The 26,081-nt window shown below is 40.2% G+C and overlaps 1 long non-coding RNA gene across 5 annotated transcripts; it reads left to right on the top strand.

The window, feature by feature from the left end:
* The first annotated feature begins 1,392 nt into the window (after positions 1–1,392).
* LOC107203615 lies at positions 1,393–26,081 on the top strand. 5 transcript variants are annotated; one of them, XR_004497087.1, is made up of 6 exons: positions 1,393–1,502; positions 1,608–2,310; positions 3,270–3,473; positions 10,946–11,110; positions 24,878–25,035; positions 25,940–26,081. It is a non-coding gene; the product is annotated as an uncharacterized LOC107203615 (long non-coding RNA). The 5 variants fall into 5 exon arrangements; XR_004497086.1 differs by lacking the exon at positions 25,940–26,081 and having other exon boundaries at positions 24,878–25,908; XR_001521278.2 differs by lacking the exons at positions 10,946–11,110; positions 24,878–25,035; positions 25,940–26,081 and having other exon boundaries at positions 3,270–6,103.

Raw genomic sequence — 26,081 nt, forward strand, 5'->3', positions numbered from 1 at the left:
AAAATATATTTGTTTTGCTTTGCATTCATCTTTTTGAAGTTTGCATTTTTACTGGGTAAATGCTATACTGTGAGTGCTGCAGAAACCTATCCTTTATATTGTTGTAGGAGCTTAGGTTGTAAGAACTGCTAGAGATATTCAGAATTTACCATAAAAGAGCTTTTGTTCCATCTAATGGTTTTTGGCATTAACTATGCTCTGCCTCTCAGAGGTGTTGTCTGGAATTTCTACCAAGCTATCACAGAGAGTGGCAGACACATAACAAGATAGGTAATTAGTGTTTTGGGGCACAAAATGGGTTCTTCCTGGTGTCTAGATCCATGGTAGGCCATTGAAGATTACAGACCATCCTGCAGTTGATTTTCATTTAGAGATAAATTGTTCCTATTAGGCTGTGTCGCTGCCTCAGTAAATAGCATCATTTTAATCTCCTACTTCCCCGGTATATTACTACCACGATACAAAACCTTGTTGGTTCATGTCTCTTTGAAGATTGCTCCTAGAGTTTCCTTCCAGGAAAGAGGAGGTGTTGCCTTGCTCTGGTTGGCTTGGAGTATTGTGGTAATGAGGTCACACCTGGGTATGGTTCTTCTCCACTTCACTTAGAATAGGTTCTCAGACCCAGAATTCTCCAGAGTTAAACACAGAATACACAACTGTAGTGAAGACTTCACCACTTTAAAAGACACAGAAAAAAAATCTTTGGTTGGAAAAAAAAAAAAAAAAGTTAGACTTCCAATATAGGGATTATATCATGTGAAAGGAAAACATTGTGCTTTTTTGCCCCTTTTTGTAGATAAAACATTAGTGGATAAAATAGGGGATCATATTCCTCTTTTGAAAAACTTCCGACTTAGAGATTTGAAGAAAAATCAATGTGACATTTGAATACACTTTGAAGCTCTTTCACAGCTTGAAACTTCACAACTTTTGTCTCTCCCTCTTTTTATCAACTGTATTCATTACATTTCCATATAAAGCAGCCTCCTTGTTAAATATCATCTCTCTCCCTCTTCTTGCTCTTTTCCTCTCGCTCACTCTCTCTTTTCCCATTTCCCCCCCTCCTGGCACTTTGCTCTCCAGGAGTACTGAACACTTTCTCTCAAAGGTAGCAACACACCATTCAATTAAAGCTCCAGCCTTTGTAAGGACAGATAATAACTTTGATCTCCGCATTTGTATAATTAAGGGACAGGCCTCTGGTTTAAAGGGGTTCCTCTCTCGCCTTTGAAACAGCGAGAGCGCGATGAGTTTTGTGCGGCCCCGGCGCTGTCGGAAAGTCCCAGTCTCCTTTGGTGGCACATCTATCTGGCTCCCCCAGGCTGCCTGTCCCTGTCCCGGGGCCGGCGATTAGGCAGCCTCCCGCTGGCTGCAGATGGAGTGAAGCGGAGCGATAAGGGAAGCTGCCTCTCTGCCCTGCCTCAGATGGGCGCGGGGAGAGCTGCTCTTCACAGGCAGCCCCGGTGGAAAGCCATTTAAACAAGCGTGCAGGAAATACTGGGGTAATTACCCAGCGCACGGAGGGGGTCTCCGGCTGTCAGCGCCATTGAGAATGGATTCGAAAACTCGCTCAGCAGATTAATTGATCTTTTTTTTTTTTTCTGCAGCCCATCTTTTGAATAATTCTCGCAGCAGCAGCACGCAGCCAAAAGTTGGGAGAGTGTGGCGTGCCGAGGAGAGGCATCCTCGTCCGCAGACGTGCGTATTTACTGGCGTCTGCATCAGGCTTTCTTCTCCGCCGGAGCATTGAGAAATTTAGCGATAATTCATGCTTGGTAAATTTGTTTTCTGTAATAAGATCAAGCCCACAAAGGGAGAATGAAAAGCAGTGCCGCCTGCGCTTCCTTATCAGCGGTGATGCCAGCTAAGAGCTGCGATCGCAGGAAGCTGCTCCGAGGTGCTCTCGCCTGCTGCTTTATTCAGTTTACTCAGAAAAGACTTCGCCGCAGTTTTAATTTTCAGCTTCGCACCAGCGAAGCGGCGGCCAGTTCAGTGGAGCAGCGGTGGCCAGCGGGCCCCCACCGAGAGCGGCCAGGCTCCTCTCCATCCCGGCAGACCACTCGAGTGGAACATCGGCCAAGCGGCGGCTTTGTTGCTGGGGAGACGAGTACCAGCCTCTCGCTTCCGTCTGTCCCTGCCCTCACTCTTCCCAGCTGGTAGGGGAGGGAAACTGGCAGCGCAAACCTTGGTGCTGTACCCACTTCTCACATTTGCCTGGCAGAGGATGCGCCAACAGGAGGGAAATGGTGCGCGACGCATTTGTGGAGGTGCACGTGTGTCTCCTCTGTAGCTGCATTAGCACATCGGCAGGTATTCTGTGCCTAAAGCAGAGAAGGATGGGCCAGCAAGGAGAACTTGCAAGTGTTGCTCTCCTGGGTGGCTAATATTAATTGCTCATTTAAGGAAAATAGAATAATATTCTGTGATTTAGATGCTGTGCTGCAGAGAGGATTTCAAAACTCTTTATTAGCCCTATCCTAGCAACTTGAGATAGAGCAAGTGTCAAAAATGTCCTGATCTAATTTTGAATACCTATATTTGCACAGAATGATCTAGTACCTTGGCAGTTTCTGTCAGGGCACTGTTCAATTCAAACTGCATTTAGTTGGCACATAAATTGCTATCATACCAAAATACGCTGAAGAGAGCAATTAAAATCCATTGCTATGAGGGTTGTCAGCTTCCTCATACAGGACTTTCCTAGTATTGCAGAATCTCTCTTTAGAGCCCAAAACTGACAAGTTGCTGTGTGTTTTCCCTGTCTCCAATTTTTCCTGCCTTCACCAATGTTATTGGTACATCTGTGAGTGTCATATCCCTCACTCACAAAATACCAAGGACCAGACTTTTGCAATTAAATTGCAAACATTTGTGCAAGGGAAACTGTTTGCTTTATGTGGGTTTGAGAGACCAAAGATTCACGTGACTCGCAGCCGGGCAGATGTCCGATCTGCCGGCAACGTGCGCGCTTCTCTTCTGCAGGTACAGACATCCACATGGAAAGTCTGTAAGTGCTGACATACTCAGTCACACTACAAGGCCCTGTATTCTGCATAATGCCCTCAGCAGACCACATTTCTTGCTTGGTGTTAAGAAGGTTCCAAATGGAAAATTCCCTAGAGTGCAGGCAGATGATTTAAGAAAATTGCTGGGACTACTGTGACTACGTGCTTGTACACCTCCATCCTTCTGTCCTATAAAATGGTGAGAAATGTGTCTGGCTGATTTCACAGGGTGTCCCTCAAGTATTCTTATGTTTTGATCCACAGGTCTTACATTTCTTCAGCCTTGGATGTCCTGACAGAGTAGAAAGAATCACAGATCTCATTTGGCACTACGAACTTCACCTGTGTTTGAATTACAGTGCAAAACAGAAGGCTGCAGCTTCCTCCCATTCAATTGCACTCCATTTTACATCCAGGTTTACCCTTCTACCTCAGGAACTGGGGTGCCTACAGAGCTGGAAATGACAGGTCATCTCCTTTCCTGCCTGTTTTTGGCCATAGTTTGGTGGTTGATGAGTAGTAAAAGTAGGTGTCTGCTCAGGCAGAAGGCTGAGGACCTGCCAGCCACTCCAGCTATGTCCAAGGGTAGTTATAGTCACAGGACTTCATTTCCTAAGGCTGTCACACACCAGGAAAGCCCAGAGAAGCGCTCTTAAATACACTAACCACTAGTCATATAAAGAGATTTTCTAGTCAATAAAGAGATTTTCAACAGGCCAGTGGAGAAAATTCCTTTAGCTGTTCATTTTTAAAAATCCACTTGTATCTGTGCAAATGACTGTTTGCAAGTAAACACATTCTTAGACCCTGGAAAAGGGGACTGTAGTGTTGCTGAGGGTCTGGATGCACCTACTGATGTCATTGCACATGCAGGAGCCAATTTTGTTTTGAGAAGAACAGTGTATCTACAGCTTGCACTCTGTCATAACATATGTGAAATTAATATCCTACTGCAAGTGTATACGGTGCAAAGGAAGCCTTTGGTACAGTGCACCTTCTTGAAATTAATCTCTAGCTCCTGAATCCTTCATCCTGAGGAGAAGAAACAAGGCTTGAAAGCACTCCAAAGAACCATGTTGACATCACAGCTGCTGTTTTTAATACCCCACTGTGCAGGGTAGCATCCTGAAAGAGACTAAAAGCCTCTGTCCATCTACTCATGCCAGATCCAAAGCAGGTGGCTGTTAGAGCTGTCTTTTTCAGGTTGCCAGGCCTTCTTTTGGGGATCTATCTTAGAGCCAAGGGCAATCTCCAGTGGGGTTTGCACCAATTATTTACTCTATTTATATGTAGCTAATTAAGTGATAATCCCAAAGAATCAGGATATATGTGAAATAATAATTATTACTCACCAAGCACAAGCTGAGCAAATTATTTGTTTGTTTCTTTTGTTTATGCCCATATGCTTTAATACTGATGATTGAAAGTTTGTCACTGCACCTTGGGATGTAATTATACTGTCAAAACTAGAGTTAAAGATAGAATAAGTTTGGTTGATGGGGGAAAATGCAGAGTTTTGATTTCAGAGAAGCAAAAAATGTGTCGTTTGGACTCAGCTGTGACATTAGAAATATTTTTGAGTTCCCTATCAATGTTAAATGCTGGAAAGACCACCTCTGCTCACAGGAGAGGTTCAGAGATTTGTGGTACAGTTTTAATGGCACAGCATCTCTGCAGATGTGTGATGGTCTCCTGGTGTGGATGTTTCAGAGGCCATTTCAGCAAGTTAACCAGGAGGATGTGTCCCACCACAGACTTTCCTCTAAACTATTCTGTTATGAGAAAGTACTAAACTGGGCTCCTGCATGCAAACATGTTTTGTTATGATGGTGTCTGGATGGGTGGGGTTGGTCTTTGTGTTCAAGCCATTATATTGTGAGACCAGGTTAAATAAAATGAGGCTCTTAGTACTCCCTGGGTAAGCAAAACAAGTATAGAATGTGCTAGGATACACCTAACTTAGATTCTCAAAGTTTTTTGTATAATCAGCAAGGCTGTAAAAGTGCTGCTTTTAAATTTTTAGCACCCCTTGGATACCTCTGTAGTCTCAGGTCCATTCCCAGGGTTAACTGAAGCCTAGTTCACGATTCTCAGTACTGTCAGTAGTGGGATCACCAGCTGGAGGTGGTGCAAAAGGGCACTTTGAAAGGTGATAATTTGCAACTGCTTTGCATGGAAATAACTTTCCATTTCTTCTTCCTTTCCTGTGCTGTCTTCACTGTCTTGGAAGAAGTATGACTGAGGGAAAAATGGTTTATTAAACGATATGGGATACTGTACTAGATAAACCTTCAGGGATTCTCACTAGATAAACTTTGTCTTGGATCCAACATAGTTGTCCTTGCGTTGAGCTTTTTTATTTTAATCACTTTCTTCTCTTTTGCTTTAGAATATCTTATGACTGCAGCTGGGAAAATTTGGTTGTATGAGAGTGCTCTTGCAGGAAAACTACCTCCTGCAGTGATACAAATGTGGTGGGCTTTGGTTTTAAATTATGAATTATTGCAGTTACTTTGATTTATATTGAACATTTTAATGCACACAAATAAGTGGAAAAGTTTTATTTCTATTTGACCTCATGTGATGAATTCAAATGAGAGGGGGTTGAATTTTTAAAATAGAAGATCTAAGGTCATTTAATTGCATTGTTTTCCATATTTCTTTTCCCTTTTATTTCTAAATAATTTATCTGTTAGAGTTACTCTGTGTGAGAACAAAATTGGCTCCATTTTTAGAGCCAATTGGAACAACCACCCACAATTATTATTGCTTTAGGTCAAGTGCTGAAGAAAATAACCAATCCTGTGTGCATGGCAACTATTTTCAGAGACATCTGAATAAAAAGTATATAAAAGGATAGACAAGATGGATGGGTGAACTGAGAACAACCAAGCCTTTCAGTCTTTTTACATGGGATGTTCACCTCAATGACAGCTGGAGCTATACTGTACAAATGAGTTTGCAGGATTGAGACCTCAGCTAACAAGCTGTGCAGAAAGTCACAAAAAGATCAGTCTTCATTTTGATATAATCAAATTAAAGAAAAATTTTAAACTGATTTTTTTTCAAAATAAAAAGGGAAAAGAAGAAGAAAAGGATAGGGGAAAATATAGTTGAAGAAAAAACAAATCAGAAGAAATTTATTTAGCCATCAGAAAAAAAACCCACAATTTAGCAAGGAGATGTTTTTTATTTTAACATTAGTTTAAAAAGATTGATGCAGATCTTTTGAACCTGAAGTTGGTACTTTCTTCTGTTGTCGTAGTGTCTGCCCTTGAATCATGCAATGCAAACTTGTTACTTTAGATTCAATGGCTTGTTTAAAAGGACACTCACTATTGTGTTCTCTTTGCAGTGGCTCATACAGAACCACTGAGTTTTTGACAGATCCCTGAAACAGAAGGTCTGTTTCTGCAGTGTAAAGGACAGGCCTTTTGCTCTGATTTGTGTTTGAATTCTGTTTCCCATCCAGTTCCTCTCTGCCCTCACCTCTGTCTCTCCTTGGATCAGGTCCAGTTTCAATTTCAAATCTCTGTGACAGCTATTTCAGGTAAGCACTGCCTTCCAGTGTACTGCAGGCTCAGTGCAGAAAAAACACAGGAGAAAGAAAAAGATAAGGAAAAGGGCAAGACTGTTTGAAAGTTTTACCATGATTTTTACTTGCAGTTGCCTTAAGGGTTATTTGTAACAGTAGTACATATAACATTTTTAGGACGTGCTAAGTCATCAACATTGTCTTTAAATTTTATCACATAACTTGATGTGGAAGCCTTGTTCATGTGTTTTACATGCTTGTAAACTGCAGACCACCTTGCTGCAAAACAGAGGGATATGGGTAGGCAGCCATCACATAAAAATCTGACAGAGTGCCTCTAGTGAAGTCCCAAGTCCATTCTGGGTACCATTTTACTCTCAGAGGAGCCTCACTGAATTTTTCTATTGCCAGGAATGGCCAGTGGGTTTTCACAACATCTTTCCTGCGGGAAGATTTCACAAGGGTGGAACTGAAACATGACAGAACATCCCATTTCTTCAGCATTTACATTTAATCAAGTCCTTTTGTCTCTGCTGAAGATCTCTTAATTGAAATACAGATTTTCAGAAGCTATTTTGTTTGGGGTTTTTTGCCTGTCTCATGCGTACCGAGTTCGTATTTTTACTTGGTTTAAATAGCTAAAATGAAGAATGAATGCTGTTTAGGGACGGGGGAAAGCAACGGGGGCAACCACAGGAAGCTCTCCAAGTTATTCTCAAATTTGGTTTTATATTTAGATCTCTGTGAGGTTGGACCTTTTAGTTTGCATCATTGTGCCTTATCTCACAAAAAAAATTATCCAAAATAAGTCAAAACAAATAAATTCCCCTTAGTCTGCAGCACTAAAATCTAAAGATGCATCATCCTAGACCCGTCACAAAACATCTCTCTGCTGTGTAGAACCTACCTCCCAGCAAAGGCTGGGATGAGGGGGTTCTGCAGTCCCCACACCTCTGCTTTTCTATTTAGCAGAACCAGACATCCCACACTGTCTGCTGCAGGCCAAATAGTAGGGGGATCAAGCTTGAAAGGTGTGCAGTTATGGCCTAGAAATTATCTGGGTGAGCACTAGTAATCTATCTCCTCATGTGAAAGTAAGATAATGATAATTAGACTGAACAGTGCATCCTTTCCACTCCACCAGCACCACCCAGTACTTAAATCAGCTGGGATCCTGATGTGCTGCTAAAGAGCTTAGTCTGCCCAGTTTATGCTTTTTATTCATAACTTGCACCTTTATGCAGAGGTGATAATTTCCTAATAAATAGCAAATTCAACCACATTATACCTGTCAGACAGTTGCAAATACCTAGAGACGCTATTACACGAAAATGATTGTGTATTCTCCATTTTGGGAAAAAAACAGTGTGTGTCAGATTAATGAGGTTATGAGCAAGTGAGCAGAATAAACCAGTAAAATGTAATTAAGCCATTTAGCACTCCATAAAAACAGGAACACATAAAAAAGTAATGCGAACCACAGGGTGCAGTTACTTACCAGCCCCAGTATGTCAGTAGGACTTAAAGGGGCCCTCTTTTTTTCCTTTTTTCCACTGTCAAGGCAAAAAAAAAGTTCAGATCACTCTGAGCTGTTAAAGTTGTCCACCCATGTGCCATCCACATTGTATGTAATGGTCTCCCTCCCCACCTGTTTTCTTCCCTTAATGTCTTCAGCAGGAGAGAATTTATTTTTTTTAAAGTAATCACTTGATATTTTTTCACTCTTTCCAGCTGCAGACACTCCCACTTTAGGATTTGTTACCGTGTTCTCCCTTATGTAACAGAAGGTGTAATCTCATCAGGATGCAAACAGACCAACCAAATTAGGGATGCTTGGACAACTGAGCCCTAGGAAGCGCAGAACTGCATCTAGGGAGACAGTGAGAGGGAGTTAATACTTGTTCATTTTAGGACTGAAATAGGTTCTGAGCAGCAGATGCAGTTCAGCAAAGATATTTTCATTGCAGAGAACAGACGTTTCAAATAGTTGTTGTCTATCAAAGGTGGTAAAAGTAGATTTTCATTATGCATAAAGCCATTTTAAATGCCACTATGCAAGAGGAAAGGGATCCAAGGGAGAGAGCTTAACATGCTTTCAGGGTGTGTTAGATTCCCTCTAGTGGCCGATCTTCCAGAATTTAATAAATTACTACTGGCAGAAGCTAGCACAGATATAGTCCCTCATTTAGTTGAAGTGGTAGATGTTCAGATCATGCTGATGATACCTGTAGGGAATTACAGCAGGGCATGGGAAGAGGCAGGAGGGGGGAACCAGCGTGTTAGCCAAGAACTGCATCCAGAAAGGGAACTTCTGGAAGAGACAGAGGATATGATGTGCCAGCAGTGGCTTGATGTGACAGATCAATGGCTCATGTCCTGCAGAAGCCTGGATGTAGTGATGGCCTGAGGATTTACATGCTTCATGATAAAAGAGAGCTAAAAAAAGTGAACTTCAATAAACCCAGAGAAATTCTCTGGCATGTTCTCATAGGGAGGAGTACAAACACAAAAAGGAGAGTTGGAAGTTTCTAGGGGAAAAACACAAAAAGCTGACCAGAAAACAATCCATCCCAAAGTGAACGAAATAGAGTGGTTGTAGTAAAACACTAGAATGCAACACCAGGAGCTATTGAATTATGGGAAAATCAAAGAGAAAAGATAAGCAGAAACAAGGTGCTGGAGGCTGTAAAATAATACATGGCCACACATAATCAGACAGACTAATGAAGAAATAGGATTATAACTAGTGAAGGAAATAAGAAACAATATAGTATTTCTATAAATATAGCTCCTTTATGGGAGATGGGGGGGAAATACAATCTCTTGCCTAATGGAGGCAGGAGTGGAAACATTTAGCTTGTTTCTTTTTTTTTAATGTTAAAAAATAATGAGTTTGTAATTGCACCTCTGATACTACTAACAGCAGTTAATGAGAGGACAAGAACTCTGGCCAGATAGTCATAGATCAGGTCAAATAACAGAGTTAGTGCGCTGCAGTCCTTAGGCTGGCTGAAATGTACCCTTGGAGTATTTAAGAGATTAGGATGAGCTGTTGCTGGGTAGTGATTAACACTCTGTAGGGAAGGGTGAATTCCAGAGGAATGCAAGAAGATGGACATAATTCTTACTTTTTTAAAAAAGGAAGGAAGAAAAAAAGAGAGGGGAATTAGAGACTAACAAGCTGATTTTCTCTACCTTAATAGAGTGTAAAGATCTTTCCAGCGCTGAGAGGCTGCAGTGATAAGATACAGGAAATATGGATTTATCAAGGATAAATCATCTTGAAACAAGGCCTTGATGAGCAGCACTGTACCTCCAGCAGGTACTGTGAGGAGGCAAAGGGTGTGGCATCAAGGCTTTGGGCTCATTCCCCTGTGTTATTCCCATAAGCAGTCTAAGAAACTATGGCCCAGGTAAAACTACAGTCAGGATGATGCAAAACTGGAATCAATAATGTGTTGTTCCAAAAAGACCAGAGCAAAGTGCTGTCTCTGTTTAGGAGAACCCTGTGCACTGGGAACAGGCTGCTCGGTACATGGCAGAGGTGTGACTTGGAGCTTGTATTCTGCATTCTGAGGAATATGCTCCAAATGTGTGTCACCAAGGCAATAGTGGCAGCTTCATAGGGAGCCTGTGCCTTCTGTGGGGCTGGCTTTTTTTAAAGTCTCATTGCTCAGTTTAAAAGAAATGTGCAGGTCAGTGGGAGTTGGGAGTATGTTGTGAAGAGAAAAAAGATAGCAAGGAGCATGGTTGTCCTCTAAAGTTTAAAATCATTAGTTAAGGAGCAGAAAGTTTCCAAATTCTAGATGATGCTGACCTTTGGAATGTGTGGCTTCAACTTTATACTCATAGCTTCTTTTTAGACTGTGAAAATTGAAAGACCATTTTTTAACAAAATAGCCTGACCTCGTACTTTCACAGACCTTTCCTGAGTTAATTCCTAGTTAACTAAAGAAACTATTTTAGAGTAACCCCCAAGTTATTGATAGCATTTACAAATTTAGAAGTCTAGTGCAGATATTTCTTAAATTGTTTCAGTGATTAGTAAAAATGTCAACTTAAATTCTACTGTATTTCTGACTTTTACTTCTGGATATTGTTATATAATTTTATTATCAAAATTTTCTTTCCTATTACATAAAGACACAGATCAAGTTATCCCTTAACCTCTTTGATGGACAAACTGCATGGCTATCCTGGAGTGTACATGTTTCCTTTCCAATCCTCTAATGATTCTCACCGATTTTCTCAGAACCCTCTCCAATTTATCGACATCCTTGGTAAAAATGGACATCATATTTCATTCATCACCTAAACTCCCAAACATGAAACTCTAGTGCCAAATCCAGACTCAGTATAATTCCCTTCTGCTTGCCTACAGAAATTTTCTTTTTTATTTTTCCAGGGACAGTAACGACTCTTTTGGATGTAGCATGACGCTGGTACTCATGTACTGGATGTAGTGATGGCCTGAGGATTTACATGTTTCATGATAAAAGATGATGATGATGATGATGATTACCACTATCATCCCCTTTCTGGGGATCCTGAAGTAAATTCCTGCTATCCTGTAAGCATGTCCTACATATTTTATTCCTGGGCATATTCCTTTACATGTAGCTGTGTTACAGCACTAAGGATTTGCTCTTTTGTCTCGCCTGGCAGGTGCTTTTCTTTTTAATCAGCCATTTTTGTGGTTTAGATTGTGATTTTCTCTGGTCCTCCAAAGCTTTGATAAAACTGCTGAACATATAAGGCTAAAACCTGATCACTGTACAGCTGTGATAGGAACATCATCTATCATTGATGATTTTCTGATCTGAATCCATTAAAAATGTGCTGTGCTTGTTTTCCACTGCTCTAAATTCTTGGTCAAAGTCCCAGACCAGCCATCAGGTCATCTTGACTAGATGCTGTATATCATATATGGCTTACTGAGAGGGTGGATGACAGTCTTCAAATGATTCTGCTGTGTGACTGAATGAAGTCATGCTAAACACTTGGGAGTCAAAAGCAAAGTTCACACCATACATGAGAAATGCTGTGTGTTGGGGGAGGGATCAATAATTACATTTTAGTGTTGCAGTGCAGTGGTACGTAGTTCATCTTTGACTAGTTCCTGTGACGATCAATGTGAGATTTGAGTGAATTAGTGTGGGTAAGTGTCTGCAACTCAATAGCTGTAAAATTATGACAGATACCTTAATATTACTATATTGGCTTTCTAGAACATCCCACAGAGGTTTTGGTTGTTTTCTTTCTTTCTTTTTTTTTAATCACTTTACTTACATTTGCAACCCAGTTCTGAGTCAAGGTATGAATTTTCCTGACATATTTCTTGTGTCTTTTTATCTGCTAGAACTTCAGGCACTGTCCTTAGCAGCAAATTTATTTTAAAAATGTAATCAAAATCCCACTAATATTTATGTAGTTCTTCTGAAGAAATGTTGTATTGTTTTCCTTGATCTATTTTTAGAACTTGATAATTGAAACATTTAGTTACACCGGATTAATTTCCATGCCCTGATTTTTTTATTGTATGTATAAAATATCACCATGCACTGATCTAAATGAACTCAGAAAAGGAAAGGATTGCTGATTGTCTCACTTTGCAGAATGACCCATTTTTTTTACTGATATTTGAGGAGCTAAGGGCCACTAAGTTTTTAACATACATTTTCTACTTTGAGTGTCAAAATGCAGACAATTTGGTTTATGTTTGACTTTGTCATTAAGTCCTGGGTTTCAGAAAAGTGCTGAGCCTTTTCAGTTTCCTCTGAGTGCTGGCAAGTGCCCGCAGAAGTGCACGCTGTCATCTGATAACGACAATAAGGAGACCATCAGCAGCATTCCCTTTTTAATTCCATCATATATAACATGCTTGTCAAACAAAATACAGCATGGTGAGGTAATGACTGCTCTGTGTGAGCAAGTTTCCGAGCAGGAGGCGAAACCCCTGGAGCAGTTTTGCTGTTCCAGGACCTGAGCCAGCAGCTCTCCGTGGCTCTGCTTGTGCCGTGCTGTGAGGAGCCAGCGTGGGGGTCTGAAATCATCCCTGCTCTGCGCCGTGCGGTCACGGCCTGGCGACAGCATTTCTGGCTTTTTCATGGGCTGCCCCAGCACTGTGCTGTCTGTCTTGGCTAAACCAAGGCCCCTTGAGGCAGGAGGAGGGTACCTTTATCAGGTGCCATCCGAGCAGGGGGACGGGGGTTTGGTACCCCCTGCCTGGCAGAGGTCTGCGTCTTCCTCCGGCCAGGCACAGGCACATAATGGCACAGCTCGAGTTCCGGATGGAGGCGAGGAAAGAGCATGCTGAGAAAAATAATTGAAAACGAAGCTGCATTTAAAAGTAATCAAATTACTCCTTGGGATTAAATTTTTAGAGCCAAATTTTAGCCCTCATTCTATGGCAGTGCGTTGGCAGGACGGTTTAGCTTGGCCCAGCTCCATGCCTGGGGAGAGTTTACTACTTTTCTGAGTAAACAGAACATATGAAGCCAGATTCTCATTGCTTTTATGCCTAAGTAAATGTACCCCTTTTTCAATTGAGCCTCCCTGATTTATGCATATGTCTATGAAAGAAAACAGAAAGAGAATGGCTCCACAGCTGCTAAACCCTTGCTGACTCTGCTTCCAGAGTGCTCAGGGAAAGCACTGGGAATGAAAGATAAGAGGGCGTGATTACTTGGGGTCTGATTACTTCTTCACAGATCTGGACCTGCTCTATCAGCTACAACATGACCATTAGGATGAGGAGTGTAATTCCACTGTGGCATCTAAGAAAGGTAAAATTCCATTGTTCAAGGACTCCGCCCTTATGAGTGCCAGGGGGATTTATCCTAAACTGTTTGCCTTACTGCCTTTGGACATTTTGTCAATGTGAGCAGTTACTACTCTCACACAAGAGTAGGATGCTTTATAGCTCCTGTAAAGGAGAAGAAAAAAGGTGTTCAGAGGACAGGTGTTATATCTCTGGTCTTCCAGACCATTGCAATTCCAAAAAGCCAGGTCATGGAGCTGCCAGGTTTTGGTGCTCCAAAAAATAAAACCCGTCACTGAGTTTCACTGCCTGTGAGAAGATTTCAAAAGGAGCAAAACACTGCAGGTACCAACCCTGAAGATGATTTTTTTCAACCATGAAGATATATTATATATATTTATATATATTTATATATATATATATATATATATATATATATATATATATATATATATATATACACACACACACATATATTTGTGTGAATGTTTAAGCTGAGCTCAAATTAATAGTTAAGCAAAGAGGGGCTAAACTGTTGGGGACGGTACATATGTATATATATAAATGGATATATATAGATATATATATATATGGACTACAACAAGCAGTGACAAACACAGCAACCTAAGCTCTGTTGCACTGAGGTGTTGTATTATAACATATGTATCTGTCTTGCCCAGCTCTTATGCTGAGCCCCTCCACATGCTATTTGAAGATTTTTGTGTCATATATCCTACACCGTGCTCTGACAGTATCTAGGCACTACAGAGTGAGTTAAGAATGGACTGACACTTTGAAGACTGTCCCTTGCTGTTAGCTTAGCACTGTTTCATGTGAAAAATATCTTCAGAATGGCTGTTTCTTTCTCAGATAACAGAGCTGCCTACCCTTGCCAGTGACAGCTCCGTGCCTTTCACTTCAGAAAACAGAGGGCATCGTTAAAATTTTGACATCCATGTAGGAATACCACAAAGAGAAAACAATAAATGTAAATACCAGGGTCTGGTATATGTCAAGATTTTAATGTAACCCACACTGTCAAAAGTCTCAGAACCAACATACTGCTCAAGAAAAATTGCTCACCTTTTTACTATTCTGGTTCTTGAAAATTGGTAGACACGTCTTAGAAGAATTAGATTTCTAGTGCCCCAAGGTAAGAGTCACCACATCTGTGGTCTCATTAGAGGACTTCTCTTCCTCCACAAATGCATCCATCAAAAGTGGTAGGAAAGAATTCATGTAATGAAATTGGATGTGCTCACTTCTTTGGAAACTTGGTTCAATATTCACTGAAACTAAAGGAATTATTTAATCAGGATCTTGTGCTTATTTTTGGTTTTGCAACATGTGTTCATAAGTGACAGGGCTAAACATTTTTTCAAGCTGTTTCCAGAACACAAAAGAACTTTGAAGTAATAACTTTGAGATTGCTCTAAAATCATGGGTGAATTATGACTAAATGTGAGCATTTAAGGGTATAAGAATACCAAAGCTGCTCAATCAGATCAGACCCACTCAGGCTCTAATGTCATGCATCTTGTCACATGCATGACAAGACATTTTAAAGAATTGTGTACTAGAAGTGTACAAAAGCAATTTTCTTCCTGCCCTTCTGTCAAATAAGAAGAGCTCCCTACTTGAAGTATTTCCTTCTAGTTTTTGTTGCTCTTCTAATTTAACCATGAAGGGTCTTATTGTCCACAAATGAATAAAGTACCTGATGCCCAATTCTGGCCTTTTTCCACAAACTGGATACAAAGCAGATACAGGGCTCAGCCTCTCTCTCATCAGCCTGATGGCAAAATTCCCATTATGTCTCCTGCCACTGGAAGGTTTTTTTCTGTTGAGATTTAATTCACAAACTACATCACAAAGTCAACCAAAACATTCGTATCATTTCTAAAATTATACCTGACAAAAATTGGGAAAACCCACAGAAGTATGGAAAATTAAAAAAAAACCCACGTTTTTTATTTTCTTTTTCAAAATTGTCTCACTACATCTCATAAATTTATTTTCTACAGTGCTAAAAATAATCAAAAACTGCTTCATTCTTGGTTAACTGAAGTATGATCACTAATCAATAAATTGTTAACAATTTTTTTTATTTTGCCTTGCATTCATATTTTTGGTCAATCCAAATTTTCCTTAATACCAGCTTCTTGTTTTGGCCAATAAAGGGGAAATATCAGTCTTTCAAGCATGCCTTTCTTCTGTAGCTGTAAAGGACTGAGATTAAGACTGCAATATCCAAAATGCCAAAAATCCTTTCTATCACTGATTACTAATTAAGTAGTCCCTTATCAGAGGACATCCATTCATAGACGAAAGGATATCTCATCATTGAAAGGGCCACTAGTCATGAAATATAAATGAGAAGATAACAGTAATGCTATGTTCTCTTAGCATGCATCATATCCCACGGTGATTTTTTACTTATAAAACATTGAACTGATTGCATACTGTTTTGCTGTGTATCACTCACAAGGACTACTCTTGGGTAATGAAGTGTAATTAAGAGCGATCGTATCTATCTCTTCATTCAAAGCCAATGATTTCCTTTCCCATTAGTTACACTCTGGAAATACAATGCTTTACAGACATAATCTTTACCATTGATTTAATTGACTCAGCTGTCTTCAGATCTTAGAGCTATTTACCAATAGCTATATCAGTGATATGCTTTTTCTTAGTTCAGAAGTTAAATATAAACTATATTCCTTACCAATCATCAGGACATATTATTAGATGCAGTGCTAAGCAGACATCCCTGCCTTTGAAGAACACAAGATGTGTGCTTTTTTTCTTTTTTTTTTTCCTTATGGGAAGTTTCTTTGAATGTGAATTTGCCAAATCAGGAAATTCTCAATATATTTTTTTTTTTCTTTTGTCTTTCTTGAATTTAACTATGTTTTAGAAGCTAATGAGGTATTAGAAATGGGGATATGTAATACCTGAGTTCTTGGTTTCTGACTGCTGAGAATATGCAATATGGGTTTATGATGTTGAGGTGAAGGGCACAGAAACTGAAGAAAGTTCTGTGCTCCTTCAGGAATGTAGCAACTTAAATACCCATGCTATTCCCTATGAGTAATGGGGAAAGGGTAATAGTGGCATCCTTTATATCTCACTGGAAATTCACAGGAATTTGCTGAGAAATTCTGCAGCCCAGTAATGATATGCAGGTGAAACTCAGTGTAGACATGCTAACATAGAAAATAATCTTAAATTTTTAAAACAAGAGCTCATGAACTTGGGCATGCTGTGATTTCACAGAATCATAAAACACCTTGGGCTGGAAGGGACCTTAAAGATCATCTAGTTCCAAACCACTTGCCATGGGCAGGGACACCTTTCACTAGATCAGGTTGTCTTCTTCCATTTTTATTTGACAATCTTGGTCTTCCATTATCAGAAGTGTGATAAACAGAGACCCTTATGTTTGAGTGAAAGAGTTAATCACCTACTCTCTAAAACACATATGGATAAAATACAAACTGCAGGCTGAACAGTGTTTGGCCAGTGGGAATCATATGGTAAACCTGCCTTTTTAGTGATTTTTGCTTGCCAAGACCACAGCAAACCTCAGGCCTCTAGTTTTCTGCCAGTCAGCACCACCACCACCGTGTTAATGGTCACCAAATGTCAAGAATTACTTTCACCTTGGAAAATACTTGGAACAAGAGGATAATGCCTAAATAAAGCCTGAATCTTAGGGATAAATATGTAATTTATGACGCAGCACAGAAGGAAGATTACCTGTATAGCACTTCCTGGGTAGGTGTATGCACACACACAGAGGAGAATCTGCTCTCCTTCAGTCACAGTGCACATTTGTAAATGTTGAAGATAGGGAACAGATGACTATTTAACATGGCAAAGAACTATAAAAGCATGACTGCCTCTCCTTTATTTTTCAGTCAGTTAAAAAGTTTTTTATTGTAGTATTGTAAACTGACTTCTGAAGAATCATATGGTGTTTTAAATACCTTCCAAGGAGAGTATTTTTAACTATTGTATTTTAGAGCTCACAGGAGGCCTCAGACAGTTTGTTATTCATTTCAACCTAATGCAGGCAATAACAAGCTTACTGGATAAGGTGCCTACTTTCTGAAACAGTTTGACTCTCTAATTCCCATTATTAATTATTTTAATATATAGAGTTCACTGCAATTTATTGTACATATCTGAACAGTTTTTAGGAAATCCGGATAATAGGGTTTCTGGGCATTAAAAATGCCCCGGACAATATATTTTATTACTTCTCAGCTACCTTCTGCTTTGAAAATATAAAATCAAGGAACTCTTAAAAAAGAGGGATCATTTAGAGGTCAAAAATATCAGAGTGGTAAAACAATGATATTCTTCAGCTGTTAATAGTCTCTGAGCTGCTAGAAATGCTTCCTGCCGTCTACATTTTAGAAACCAAGATAATGCTAATGATGTTTTGTATCCTCAGGATCCTCAGTGGTGTCATTAGTACAAACCCATCTCAGGAAAAGTTCTCTGGGTAGCAGAAGGAGCAGTCTGGGACCTGGCTCCTGCCATATCACACAGCCTGTGCAGTGGGCTGCTGCCTTGGTGCGTCCCTTTGTGCCCTGTCTGTTCTTACAGTGTCACATCCTGAAGCTGCACCAAGGCCTTGCTGGGTTTGGGAAGAGGTTGTTATCATTACAGCTGACTGGAAAACAATGTTACACATGACAAGGTCTGGGGAAGATAGGAAACACTTTACCTACAAAATTTCCTTCTAATTATGGCAACTCAGAACAGTACTTTGATTTGTTAGCCACTGCGCTTTCTTGTGTCCAGGAGCTCTGGTTTTTCCTTGTGTCTAAACAACTCTTAGCACAGCACAACGATGGTTCAGCCCTTGTATAGCAGTTCTTACAGCTCCCAAACTATTGATGCTCACTGATTTTGGAAACCACCACAAAAACAATTTCTCAGATTTCAAGCACAAGCAAATGATGGGTTTGTAAGACTTTGTAAAACCCTTTGTCAACCTTTGTCCTTCTGGCACTTCTGACTTTAGTAAACCTAATCTTGAGGCATCTGACTGGCTTAACTCTCTCCAGTTTTATTCTTCAAACACCACTGATTTACATGGTAGTTTGCCTTAGACAGGGAAGCTGGGCTTTGATATTTGTTCCCCATGGGAGTGTTGATTAATAAAGCCTGAGAGGAAAAGTTATAACAGCAGAAAATGAGAGCGAGTGAGAGTCCTTTGTAAATGAGAGTCCTGGGATCTGCAATGATTTCAAATTACATTTCTCTGTGTGTGTGTAGTCAGTGCTTTGGCATGTCAATAGCTCTTAGTGCACTTTAGAAAAGATGCTCTGAACATTAATAATCTGTCAAGCTAAGCTATCTTGGCTCAAGTAATTGTATAAAAGTAGTACCATCACTGTGTTAGAAATGAAAAGAGAAAAAAATAAACCTGCAAAAAAGGCACTGTAAAAGCAGAAGACTAAAGAAAACAACAAAAAAAAAATTATAGATATTACAGCAGAGAACAAAGTATTTTCTTCCTGAAGGCACAATAGCAAAAAATTAGTTCCTTTACTAGGCAAGATCCAAATCTGGGGCATCAAGAAATTTGAGAAGTAAGCTGTAGGCTTGACACTGGGGCCAGGCGCCTGACCTCATTGCTGTGGGCTGTTCGAGAGCAAACAGAACTTTCTACATTTTCTGTATTCCAATTCTGAAAGGGTCACTGTGGGCTCTAATAGCCCTGGCTACACAAACCATCTGACACTTTTTCATATGACCCCACATGACCTTCCTTAATGTGGAGAAGACTGTGAATCTACCAATTACTACTAAAAAGTAATAATCAGTTGTGTTACATGTGTGTGATAAGATTTCCACTAAAATTTATTGATGAATGTTTGTAACATAGGCTATCAAAATTTCAATAATATCTTTAGTAACTGAAATTGTGGTATGCATAGATTTTGTTGGTGACCTTCACTGAACTGACTGTAATTTGGAAATACTGTGAAATCCATAAAGGCTACACTTTGCAACCAGCCAAATCTTGAATGTGGGTTATAATTTCCACAGCATGTGAATAGCTTAATATTTTTATTTTATTTTACCTCTGATTAGTTGTACATGGAATATTAAAGCTGGCTTTTTACAGTCAGTATAGCTAGGGGTATTTAAATCAGAACATAGATCTCTCCTCTAAGTACAAATCAGAAGGACAGACACTTAACAGTTTTGAAACATATGGTTAATAGGCCTATATTTTTTATTTATAACTCCATGATTATATTTTATTTTTCAGTTTGTAGATATTGGGAAAGGAATCTTCAGATGGTCTTTAATTATTTTTAATTTAGCTAATGAGATATGTTGCCGCAGTCCAAACTCTAGGCTCATATTAAACAAAAACTAAAAGAAGGAAATACACCCATTCTTGCTTTATTACTAAATGTCATTTAGAATTTTTTTCCTACTTTTCCAACCACTGAGAAGGTTGGTGGGGTTTTTTTTTGGTTTGGGTTTTTCGGGTTTTTTTAATGAATGTTCTTCATCTATAAATTTCATTGCTGCTCTCTGTGCTGGGTTTTTGAGAGACCTCAGCTCTCATTTCCACCAGAGCAATTGATATGATTTGGGGACAAATAAAGGTGAAATAGCTGAGTGTAGGAAGGCTGACCAGAAGCAATCAGCTGTCAAAGCCCTGGATCCAAGCCCTCAGGCAGCCCCTCTGACTGGCTGGGCAGCATGGGTGTCGTGTTTGCCCTCACTATCCTGTGAGGCAGGGAAACAGGTCCATCTCATATTCCAGCTTACAACCTGAGGAAGGGAACAGATCAGGCTGGGGCTGTGCTTTAGGCTGAGCACCCATCCTGGATCACACAGTGGGAGCAGCCCCTGTTCCCATTAGAAGAGCCAGGTGCTAGATCTTCAGTGGCCCCAGGACAAGGTGGGATGGAGTGCTTGTGTGACAAATCCTAAGAGAAAGATGTGACACCTCAGCTTTAGGTAGGGTCAGAGTAGCCAGGGTTATCTCTAGTGGCACCACTGTGATTGGGGAATAGGGACCTGGACCATGGGAGACAGATGGTTTGGAGGAGAGTGGAGATGATGCCTTAACCAGTGTTCCACCCCTGCTCCCAGGAAATGCCCACTCAGCAGATAAACTGAGTATCATTCCCACGCTGCAGAGAAAGTCTGACAGAAACATAAGGTGACACATGCTTAGGGCTGGTATCCTGTCTGCCAAACCACAGATCTTCTGTAATCACAGCACTGTAATTGGAGTAACTTTCCTTTTCCAATTCCATTTAATGAAGATGGGATCTTGTGGACCATTCTTTATACTTCAGAAATGCTGCATCTCTCATGGGCCCAAGGCATTTGTGACCAGCCGGCTGAGCATGTCTCTAGCAAAAAGCTGTCACTCAGAATTTAGAATAGGTATCTGTTTATAAAGATACCATGTATGTACTGAATATTGTAATGTCTTTTTTTATTCAACATATGTTTGAAATGGCACAAGGAAAACATGGAAGACTGGCAACTTTGCAGCTAATTTTACTTTACCATAGCAGGTTTGCTAGAGGTTTGGCCACTGGCTGGACTTCTCCTGACAGTTTACCACAGCTCTGAGGGGTTCTTGGCTTTCCTTACATGTTTTTGATTTCCTTCAGTCAGTTATTCCACAGAATCCCCAGGAATTTGTGCTGTTCCTGGGGATTCTGTAGAATAACTGATTGAGGAAGACGAAAGAGGGAAAAGGGTGGGTTTTTTGTTTCCCCTTATTCATTGTTGATGCCCTCCAAAGGAAAACTGGCAAGAAAGGAATGAAGGTAGCACAGGACTTGGCAGAAAGCAAACACACAGGACTGCTGCAGGGGTTGAGCACTTAATCTTTTGTTCAGTTCAAGTATCCCTGTTTTATTCTTTGCAGTACAAGCTGTACAAGTCCTCCCCTTATGCAAGCTGGACCAGCAGAACTTTGTTTTCTGTTGTGCACAGCAGTCCTGATGAGCACTTCAGGATTTCATCAGTTATCCTTGTCATTGGAACTGTTCAGTGTATCTCAAAGTAGTTTGAGGACAGCTGCTCAGCCTCACAGAAGATGCTGAATGTCTGATATGATAGCCACTGCTCAGGTGTTACTGACTGACACTGGATTCACTCTGTGGTGCATGAACTGCTTTACAGTGACAACACTGGTCTGATCCCTGAAGTCATCATTCTGTCATTTGTCCCGTTTGATGGCACTGCTGAAGATCACCACTCTCTAAACCACCACCACTTTTCTTTGTCTACTTCTTTGTGGGTGTCTCCTTAATGCCCTACAACCTTCTGAATCATTCAGTAGACACAGGGCAGATGTTTGGTTTTGTTTGTCCAAATGGCAACCACTAGAGTGGGAATTTCAAGTTTTTGGTAACTGTCTCAATTACTGCAGCACCTGCCTTTTACAGGAGTTGTCACATTCCCTCTGGGTTGCAATCATGGTTACTTCTCACCCAGGCAGGTAATGTGAGAATTCCTGGTGCTGGGTCTATTCAAGGATTTTGAATTAAACTGTGTTTCCTTTCAGTCTCGTAAATAATAGAAAATAATGTTATTCTTTGTTATTGTTATGGATAAATTATCTTAGAAAGACATATATTTTGACTTGGACTTAAAAAGCTCTACTAATAATATAGGAATGGGGAGAATGGGGTTTGACATGAATTCCAGCAAGTTAGTTATAGAAGAGATTTTACAATAATTAAAACAGAGTATAGGTTATGTTAAAGCAAATTAAGTCAATTTAGTCCATCATCATTTTTACAGTGTTGCAAATTAACATAACAATGACAACTATAGTTGTCACTGACTTGAACAGCAGCAGTTAATCATTGCAGTTAATCATTATTAACACATAATTCATAATGATCAATCACGTTTGACTCTGGGATCATAGTGGGGTTATATTAAATACTGTATAAATATATAAGGATATTAATAACTGTCCAAAACCTAGGAAAATCAGGCCCCCATTTTCCTCTTTGATGTAGTGGTGTGAGCTGTTTCTGTCATGTCTCTGAGTTTGCTAGGACTTGTTTAGTTTGAATTCACCTTGGCAGGTAAGATGGCTGCATGTATACGCAGATGGCATAAACGGCCCCTATTTGCCTAAGGTAGTTGTTCATCTCACAGGTCTGCTGAGTCAGGAAAAACTCTTTGCTCAGAATTGCACTGGTGCTTTGGCCTGGCAATTCTCCTCCTACTCTATTCTCACGGCATATAGAACTTCATGAAAAGTAACCTGTGTTTTTTTGGGCCTTTCAGGTCCTACTCCTCTGCTGAAAGTTGTTTGAGTAAAGGCTGGTTCCAAGGTGGACACTGTGCTGTGGTTTATAACTATTGCAACACTGATGTCCAGGAGCATCACAACCACTGAAAATTAGTTTTGCAGGCTGCCTGTATGGCTTTGCAGGCTGCAGATTACCTGTATTCTAAAAGGCCATGCTCTAGACCATGCTTTGGTCTAGGTTTTTTTAAAGAATTTCACTTTTTACATGCTCATTTACCTCTCAGTGAAGTAGAAGAGATGTGACATAAATTAAGTGCATTTTCAGAAAGCTTTGGAGTACTACTTTTCAAGTTAAATATGCCTGGACATTTTAATGAGTCTGCTTTACATGAAAGTTTACCAGAGTGGTGGTATTTGTCTTCCCAAATAACCTTTCCATGTGTTGAAGCCCTGCTTTCCTGGGATGGCTGAGCACCTGTCTGCCTGTGTGATGTGCTGAGTGAATTCTTTGTTCCACTCTGCTTGTGTGCATGGCCATTGTGTTACCTGCTAAGCTGTCTTTGTCTCAACCCATGAGACCTCTCAGGGTTACTTTTCTGACTCTCTTCCCAGTCCCATTGTGGAGGGAGGAGTGGACTTAATTGCCAGCTGGGGTTATCACAGAGTCATAGAATGTCCTGAGCTGTAAGGGACCCATAAGGATTGTGGAGTCCAACTCCTGGCCCTGCACTGGACACCCCAGGAATCCCCTCGTGTGCCTGAGAGCATTGTCCAAATCCTTTTTGAACTCTCTCAGGCTGATGTTGTGACCACTTCCCTGGGGAGCCTGAGCCAGTGCCCAAACACCCTCTGCGTGAAAAACCTTTTCTTAATATTTACCCTAAACCTATCCTGACACAGCTTCATGCCATTCCCACAAATTAAAACGTGACACCATGGTTCAGACAAATCTTGCAATCCAAAACAAATCAATTTGTTTTATTTTCCCTTGAAGAGTAAAAAGCAAATAAATATTTTGATTGGAATTAATTTTAAATATTTTAGTTTTCTCTAAGGGAAACAGGAGAGAACATGTGGATATCCATAATAAACTTCATCAATACTTAGTTCAAAGTGAGTGTTATTACAGCATACAACAGTGCTCAGAGAAAGCCAAAAATTCAACACAAAATAAAAGCATTGAAGTTTGATAGCTGTATTATTTCTAGACAGAGGGTAAAGACCCACTGGAGGAGTTGCTAAGTGCCCTGTACTGCAAAGGATATGTGAAAGTGCTTTTTTCTTAACCAAACAAAATATTTCAAAGAGAGCAAACCTCTTTTAAATTCCTCCATGAAATGAAAGTCTCTTCAAGGGTAGTTTGGCAGAATTAAACCATTAATTCGTCAGATTTCAGCAGCGTCTGATCTTTGAATAGTATGCAGACTGTTTTCTGCCTGAAGGACAAGCAAAGCCATGTGACTCCTGCAAGAGGGTAGAGCCTAGAGCAGCAGGTAAAATTGTGCTGTATTTGCCTCAAAACAGGCCAGGGTTCCATCCACTGTCGTGTAATGATTTCAAAATTAGTCCTCTTACCACAGGTGTAATTTCAATCTTTTTTCATCCTGTCAATATTTTTTTTCCCTGAGTTTGAGAATCCCTCATGAAACTTATTTTTATGATGCTGCAGTACTTGTCCTCTGGGAAATCACACCTTGCTCTGCCAAGGGGACAAGTTCACTTTTCATCTTCAGTCCAGTCCTTGGCCAAGTGTTTCTCCTGTCCTGTCAATGACACTGCTACTTCTGTGACTGCTGTGCACAGAGGTGCTACCAGTGCAAATGATTTCTCAGTGTGCTGCAACCATGCACAAATTCTGGAATATGAGACTTGGAAGAACTGGGAATAAGATTCTGAAGTGCACCTTTTTTTCTGCGGTGCCTTTATCCCTCTGCACTTTCTTTACTGTTTAACTGTGCTAAAATGATTTATTATCTAAATTAAATTAAGAATGGATCCCATCTTTGTCCTTCCATATTTTGCTCAGTGTGACACTTAGAACTGGAGGTAGGTGAACAGAAACTACTTGAAAAATAATGTTGCTATTAAAAAAATATTTTAAGTGTCTTTCTCCCTAAAAACCTAATAATTCCAAAGGTTTTTAGCAAAAAAAGTAGGCTTGAAATTGCCTGAGATAAAAGAAGGCCATATTAAAAAAAAACAGATGTTCATAAAAGATTCTGTTAGGAGTTTGGAAATTGCCTCCATTGTGGGGTTTTGTTTTAAGGACTTAAAAAAAAGCTCCTCAACTTCAACATTTAACTTCTCAGGTTCTGGCCTCTGAGGAAGGAATCATCTGCTGAGTGCCTCAACTTCCTGAAGAAGCTGTGGGAAGGGCAGGGCAACTTAGAGTTGAATCAAAAGCAGCTGAATTGCCAACAGGGAGATCTGCCATGGAGGGGATGAGAGAAGACCTCATCAGTGATGGGTAAGTACTCTGTTGGTTTGGAGCTTCTCCCAGAGTTGTATAAAGGCCTTTTTGTCCAGCATAGGTCCAGAGCCTGAAAGATATCACCAAAACATGTTTTTTTCTCCATGCCGTGTTAATGAAGGACTAAGCAGGGTTCACTGCTGTGTTTAAGGAGACAGCAGTAGCAGATGAACCTGTACAGGTGTGAGCCTCAGTGCTTAAGGGATTCTCAGTTAAGGGGAGAACAGGTCCCTTCAGGCTGAAGTGGTAGCTGGTGTCTGCTTTTGAATGTCAGTTTCAGACTGAGATGCAAATTCTCCTTGTAGCCCCTCTTTGCAATGCTAAATCTTTTATTGTGTGCAGCTCTCCATCACTCAGCTCTCACAGATCCGAGATGAAGAGGGCAGAGTCTCTTTTTAGGGTCATTGCTTTTCTGTCTTGATTTATTTGTACTGGTCACTCTTCTGTTGATGAACTATTACTACCAAGATACAAAGAGCAGAGTGAAGGACTCATCAAGATTGATGCTTTCAGGAATACTGGATTGTAAATAATAATGTATGTGTGTGTTTGCCTTGTCTGATATGTTTGGTTAAAAAACTAGCTGGTTTCTGAAATACAGTGAACCTGTACATTTTTCAGGATGCTCCTGTGAAGAAAATTTGGGTGGAGCTTTAAAAAGACAAATTACTTTCTTATGAAGAACCTTTTTTTGTGTGTGTGTGGTCCTTAATATAATTATCAATTTATTTCCCTTTTGTTGTATTTTCCTTTGCAACACTGTGAGTCTTATAAGTAGAGCAATGGTGATTATTTTAGGGGCAGATTGTAAACACAAAGATTTTGGGTTTTTTTTTACAAGTGAAATAATAAAGTTCTGTAACATATGTGTCCCAATGTCAGCGTGAATTTCTGTCTGCAGCCTCCTGAGAAAAGCTGTGACCTGGTGAGGGCAGTGTGGCTCAATAGGGGCACTGAGGAAAGGGGTGGAAGAACTCCTTAAAAACTTCCCTACATAGTCCTGCAACTCCATCTGGTTTGCATGTCAGAAACTGCTGCTTAGA

This window comes from Parus major, chromosome 4 (genome assembly GCF_001522545.3).
Source record: "Parus major isolate Abel chromosome 4, Parus_major1.1, whole genome shotgun sequence".
NCBI classification, from domain to species: Eukaryota; Metazoa; Chordata; class Aves; order Passeriformes; family Paridae; genus Parus; species Parus major.